Source organism: Ursus maritimus, unplaced genomic scaffold (assembly GCF_017311325.1).
Source record: "Ursus maritimus isolate PB19 unplaced genomic scaffold, ASM1731132v1 scaffold_19, whole genome shotgun sequence".
In the NCBI taxonomy this organism is placed as follows: domain Eukaryota; kingdom Metazoa; phylum Chordata; class Mammalia; order Carnivora; family Ursidae; genus Ursus; species Ursus maritimus.
Genome location: NW_024424341.1, coordinates 24,625,010 through 24,632,116, shown reverse-complemented (window position 1 = coordinate 24,632,116; position 7,107 = coordinate 24,625,010). Strand labels below are relative to the sequence as shown.

Here is a 7,107-nt window from a genome sequence, read left to right as displayed (position 1 = left end):
CTTCTAGGATCAAATATATTCATGATCACATTTCTTTTTCAAATATAAGATTCATTTACAGAGGATCTTTAACAGAGATCTGGGTAAATCAAGAAACACAGTGTACTGTTATTTACTGACTGCTCTCCTCATGTTATTTATTGACTCCTCTTCTCATGAGTCTGTGTGAAGTTAATATGAGATAGGGGTGCTGACAGTGGCCACTCTGTGCTAATGGAAGAACAATAAGGTAGGAGACGATCCAAAGAAATAATCTAAAAGCAAAACCAATACAAAATACAGCCAAGGACTATCCACCCCCACACTCCTATTATTCCCATACTCAACGCAGTCTGACAATAAACTCCACTTACTCAGAACACAGTAATCCATATATAAAGGATGCAAATTTTTATATTCATAAAATAATCACCACTTTATAAAAGATGCTAATGGTCCCAATAGCCTTTATGTTTTACATTGATTTCATTCACTTCTACTTGTGGGTACTGCCTAGGGGAAGGTGACCTTTTCCAGGAAGTTAGTACAGTCAGTTCTGCTGAAATGCTTGTTTTGAAAACATAAATCTATCCCAACATGATTGATACATGAGGGAACAATGTGAGCGTAATGTGAATTTTGTGTTTGCTTATGCACTTTTCCTTTTAGAAACGCGAAATGCACACAGATGACTTCCCCCAGCTGAACCCAGTCACGTAGGAACACACACAGCCCATATGCACCTACCAGCTGCCTCAGTTTACCACATGCTGTACGCCGTGCTCATCCACATCTGGCGTTACAACTCCCGTCTGATTTCAGACCGCCCTTCTTGCACCACTTTGCAACAACACTCACAAGCTCAAAATCTTCAAACACCAGCTTCAACAAGCACATTTCAGGTCTTTTCACAGAAACACACACTTACTGTACTGTTATGTATCTCAACCATTTAACGTGTAAAACTGTGCTACCACCATTGTTAGGTTCCTATTTTTCATGTATGTCACTGACACATTTTTTTAAAGATTTTAGTTATTTATTTGAGAGAGAGTGAGAGAGATCACAGAGGGAGAAGGAGAAGCAGACTCCCCGCTGACACGGGGCTGGATCCCAGGACCCTGAGATGATGACCTGAGCTGAAGAATGATGCTTAACCAACTGAGCCACCCAGGAGCCCCTGTCACTGACACTTTTTTGAGTGTTATACCCCTAACCCATTCTTTTCCTCTAAGCCCTGTGGTTTTTATTGCATTATTTTTCCCTTTGTGTGATGATTTTTAGGAACAGGTACGTAATAGCAGAGCAGACTGCATACTGAAATGAATGTCCTAACTTCTATTACTAAGCCTGGTGTGGCTATTCCAATGCACATTAGCTTTATTCAGTACTGTTTCTCATTTAAACCAAAATGTCTGATCAGCAGCCCGCACCAATCCACACCTCAGAGGCTAGCTCAGATACAGATTTACGGCAGGGAAAGGAAGGGGGGCACCATCACCCTCTGAGCATCTATAATGAGCTACAGGTTCACATTCTACCCAAGCAGTCCTTGCCTCCATCCTTTAAGGTGGGAAATGCTATCACCATGGGCAAAACTGAGGATCAGAGAAGCTAAGTAACTTTTATGTGTCATTCCAACTCAGCTCTGACTCCCCAGCCATTGAGTGTTCCCACAACATGCTGAAAGAAAGAAAAGAGGAAAAGGAAGGTCGACTGGAATTTATAGGGAACCTACTACCCAGAAAACAAGGTACCAGGTGATTTCCCAATCCCTCATCTCAAAGTGAACAGCAATGGAGTCCAGGTAGGGGGCCCTGGAGAATCAAGACAACGGGACAGTAATTACAATGGGTCCACCGTGTTCATCTCTAGGCTCCATTTTAATCATAACCCGCTGCTCAGACATGATCTACCAGAAGAGGCTGTACATTTCTTTTTTTTTTTTTTAAAGATTTTATTTATTTATTTGACAGAGAGACAGCCAGAGAGAGAGAGAACACAAGCAGGGGGAGTGGGAGAGGAAGATGCAGGCTCCCAGCGGAGGAGCCTGATGTGGGGCTCCATCCCAGAACGCTGGGATCACGCCCTGAGCTGAAGGCAGACGCTTAATGACTGCACCACCCAGGCACCCCGAGGCTGTACATTTCGCACCAGTGGGAGGGTTAGCCCTGGGAACAGTGAGGTCCAGTGGTTCACAGTCCCATCTCTCAAAAGGGATCAACTACTGGGGCGCCTGGGTGGCACAGTGGTTAAGCGTCTGCCTTTGGCTCAGGCATGATCCCGGCGTTCTGGGATCGAGCCCCACATCAGGCTCCTCCGCTATGAGCCTGCTTCTTCCTCTCCCACTCCCCCTGCTTGTGTTCCCTCTCTCACTGGCTGTCTCTATCTCTGTTGAATAAATAAATAAAATCTTAAAAAAAAAAAAAAAAGGGATCAACTACTAGCTTGAGGACCAGAGTGCCACCTACACCGTTAACCTGTAGCTCAAGAACATCATCTCTCCTGGGTATTCTTGCTCAATGTTCTGGTTAAAGTAGATATGGGTGACTTGACCCAGATGTCCTAATTCCTCCCACTGCAAAAAGAAGATCCTTACACTTAACGGTTTTGTTAAAAGGGCAGAATATTCTGCCAAAAGTGACCAGATGAAAATGCACACTGGGTTAAAAGTTAAAGATCTTCTCCCTCTAGATGCCCTTCTGAATTAAAGACAAAACAGTAAAAAATACTACCAGCTCTCGAGGCTGGTCTTCCATCTATGGAGAACCTCTCTTGTGAGGACCTCTCAGCGAAAGAGCCAGGCTAACGTACTGTGGCTTCACACCAGATCCTCAAACTCCTCCCGTCTGCTTGGTAACAGAGCAGCAAATCTGATACCCTCTTATTCATATGAATTTGGAAATGAGATAGTCTTGAGAAAGATACTTGGCTTACGGGTTAAGTACTGAAATATGGAAGCTGCTCAAGGAAATGGCAACAAACCACTCTTTCATAACATTTGTTCCCAGGAAGGCCTAAGTGACTGAGAATTCCTCAGCATTCCCTGAGAAGTTAGCTAGCTCCTTCCCTTCCTTGGCAATTTCTGGCACAAAAGCACCAACAAAACGAGTCTGCTCATTTTGTAGTCACTATTTGGAAACGCGTCCATAACATGTGGGTGAGGCCGCACCTTTTAAAAAAGACAAAATATTTGTCATAGCAATTGCAGATACAAGGTGCCAGAACACATTTTTCTTTACTCCAAAAATTCTTTTGTTACAACTTTCATCTTCTAAGTAGTCTCTACTTTTATAATTCATTTCAGGCAAAGCAAAAACCTTGGTTTTGTTACACTCTGGCTCATATTTTAATTTGAAGATGGGATAACGCTTAAAATTCCATGAAGTCAATGCCTTTAATTGCCACATTGGTATTCCCACATGCCGACAGAAAGAAAATCGGTGTGAAGTCCTCTTCACTTATATTCAAGAGTTACAGCAGCTCTTTCCAAGCCCGGATAAGATCTGTCCAGCCCATCTTTGATCCCAGCTGATCCTAGAAATGAAAGTCTCTCTTTCAGGGGCTGTTATTGTCCAGTAAATCTCCACGTCCTTCTGTGAACCCTCTCAATTGGCTTAACTGGAAAAATAGTTACCAGAGGAACAAGACCTTTCTTGCATTACCTTTTTTGATATCTACATTTTTTCCTTTTAAAATTGGACTCCTGCTCAGATTAAATGTCCATGTGGGTCCTCCCTGATCCATGACCTGGCCTAACTGCTTTTCTTAGAGAACTCTCGACTCCTCCCTTACCTGCACGGCTCCTCAGAATTCACACAAACCTCTTCCCTTCATTCACTGCAGCACAGTCGGTCAATTCTAGCGACAATCAAAAGAGCCTCCCAATTCTCCTGTCTCCTCAGTTGCTGCTGACCCACATAGATTAAGCCTTCCGACTGTCTTGGTTCGGTCTCCCCATGCCAAGAAAGTGATACTGGCAGCGACCTTTCATCAGCACATCCCTGTCAGGGGTTAGGTTTCTGTCCCTTATAAGCATCTTCTTCACACTGAGATAAAAAGGCTTTTCAATCATACTACCCATGGGTCTCAATACTGCATCCTGGTCACATGGTCATATCCTCTCCCACTGAATAGCTTTCTTTGATGCTCTCAGAAACAGTGTTCAAAGCATCAAGCTTGATTCAGGTCCCTTCCCAACACATTGCTCCTTGGCCTTCAACGAGTAACATTCAGTCCGACCATGGACTACACAGGGTCTTTGTATTCTGAGGCACTTAAAAAGTAGTCTCCAATTTCAATTAATTGTAGGTAATTTTTTTTAACTTAAATTACCTTTGCTCCTATGCCTTTTATTCAGTACTGTATCTTCCATGCCCATGCCCTAACCCGCCCCCCCCATCGCCATCATTAAAAGGGTAAAAAATCCCATTGTAAGGACGACACCTAATCATTTCTCTCCTGTATAATCTGAAAGGAAATTGTCTGTTCCCCTAAACTACATTTCTTGTGGAAGGTTTTCTAAAAGGTCTTCAGGAAATTCTCGATTATTCTGCCACTCAACCAACCCTGATCAACATGCCTACCTTCTATGTTTGGATACAATCACATTTTCACCAAGAGTACGATTAAGTTGGGAAGGGCTGAAAGCCAGGCAAGGAGTTCAGGTTAGTATCAGAGATGTCCTCTTTAAAAGGCCCTCACAGGGGCGCCTGGGTGGCTCAGTTGGTTAAGTGCCTGCCTTCGGCACGGGTCATGACCCCAGGGTTCTGGGACTGAGCCCTGCATCATGCTTCCTGCTCAGCGGTGAGCCTGCTTTTCCCTCTTCCTCTGCCGGCTGCTCCCCCTGCTTGTCCTCTCTGTGTCAAATAAATAAATAAAATCTTTAAAAAATAAAAAATAAAAATAAAAAAAAATAAAAGGCCCTCACAGATTTACCTATCAACATGCTCAAAAATTCGATCTTAGTAAGAGCATTATTAACTTTTATTATTTACTAATTTGCACACTTTTACTGATACAGGCATGGGGCATTAGTAAAGTTGACACTCACTCAAAATACACTCTGTTAGAAAACAAGGTCAGGCCAGAACCCTTACATGCCCTCAAAGAAAAGATGCCTTGCTGGCTACTTAGATAAAAAACTCAACTTCAGAAAAAGACACTGAAAGTATTCAAGTATTCTTAAAGTTGCCTATATGGAAGTTCAACTCCCCAAAGGCCCAAACCCCGTGGAATTCACTGTTTATTTTCTCCTTGTCTAATAAATGACTGAACCAAATCCTATTCCCCAAGCTTCGGCCACTTCCTGGGTGAAACATAAGATTTATTTCCTCTGTTAGGGACATTTTTAGACTTTTATGAGCCAGAAATCTAGGTGCAAGGGAACAAATCTCCTGCTCACCGTTTTCACGGCTTCAGTAGATCCTTTGTAAACTGGGTAGGAAATGTGTCAAACTCAGTCTTCCCCTAAGAAACTTTTTTCAGATACTGAGCTTTCCTTTCAATCTAAGCACACTAACCCCTTTTTGAAAACTATCAACAACCAGCACTTTACGTCCTTTAAGCAGAGAATGGCACTGTTTAGCTTCAATCGAACCTTCTGAATTAAGTGTGTTTTTCTTCTCCTTCAACCATCCAATTTCTTTGCATTTGCTCCCCCGTGAAGGACAATATTAAAATGCATGCTTTCACGGAGAGGCAAGACAATTCCTGGAGATGGTGTACATTAAAAAAAAAAAAAGTTTAACATTTTTGCGGATAACAGATTTTGCAGATAAATTTGGCAATGCAGAGAAAAACTCACTTTTTAAAAAATATTTGGTGGGAGCAAAAATGGGTATACTCTTTCAAAAGGGCAATTTGGCAGCTTGGTCAAAAACCTTTCCTCTGTGAATATCTCGTTACTCAGTAGTTCTGCTTCTAGGATGTATGCCATGGAAATAATTATGTGTCAAAGATTTAGCTGTAAGTACATATGTCACAGTATGTTACAGCATGTTGCACAAAAACATGTTTAGGAAACAACCTAAAGCCCCCAAATGGAGGATGAGTACAATAAATCATGTCATTTCTATGATGGGTATAACAGTCATTGAAAAAAACATGATAGATAATATTGACTTATCCAGATATTTACCATGTATTGGGTAGAAAAAGCAAGTTAACAAATGACACGCATAATATAATCAAATTTTTGTTTAAAAATTACGTAAATATACTATTTTTCATTAAATCTAAAATGCCATCAATTGAATGATTTAACATATCACCAAGAAAGAAAAAAATACTACCAATTATGTTTGTAAATTGCATCTCGATTTTCAAGTTTAAATGTGAAATAACAAGTGTGTCAGAATCAACGAAATGGGGAGAGTGTGTGTAAAATTTTTACAACTTCAGCGTAAGGAAGAATTTTAGACAAGACACAAATGGCACACGAAAAAGATTAACAAACATGGCTGCTTTAAATTTGAATTCCTGTACAATGGAAGGCAACATTAGAAAGTGAAAAGACAAGCCACAGGCTGGAAGAAAATGTCTGCAGTGCACAGAATTAAAAAGCAGTTAGTATCCAGCATATATGAAGAAACCCCACAGATGAGAGAGAAAAAGACAAATAGCCAAATAGAAAAATGGACAAAAATATACAAAGAGGCAACTCACAAAGTAAGAAATCAAAGAACCAAATAAAAACATGTACAAGAGTGTCAATCTCAGTGGCATTCAAGGAAATTCAGATTAAAACCACAAAGAGACACCATTCACACCCATCAAACTGGCCAAAAGGAAAAAAAAAATCTCACAATATTAAGTTTTAGCAGGAATGCTTATGCATGCTCGTGGGAGGGTATTGGTGAGCAATTTGACAGTACTACTAAAATTGAAGATCTTCAATCCCTACAATAACATTCCAGCTCCAGCACATGCCTCAAAGAAACAGATATGCAGGGGCACCTGGGTGGCTCAGTCAGTTAGGCATTCCACTCTTGGTTTCACCTCAGGTCATAATCTTAGAGTCCTGGGATCCAGCCCTGCATCTGGCGCTCAGTGGGGAGTCTATTTGAGGATTCGCTCTCCCCTTCTCCCTTTGCCCTTTCCCCCAACCCCCACACACTCTCTCTCTCT

General features: G+C 41.5%; 1 protein-coding gene across 1 annotated transcript in view; it reads right to left on the bottom strand.

The window, feature by feature from the left end:
- Positions 1-7,107, bottom strand: part of WWP2 (WW domain containing E3 ubiquitin protein ligase 2) — a 142,690-nt gene that overhangs the window by 30,271 nt on the left and 105,312 nt on the right. The window lies entirely within an intron of this gene.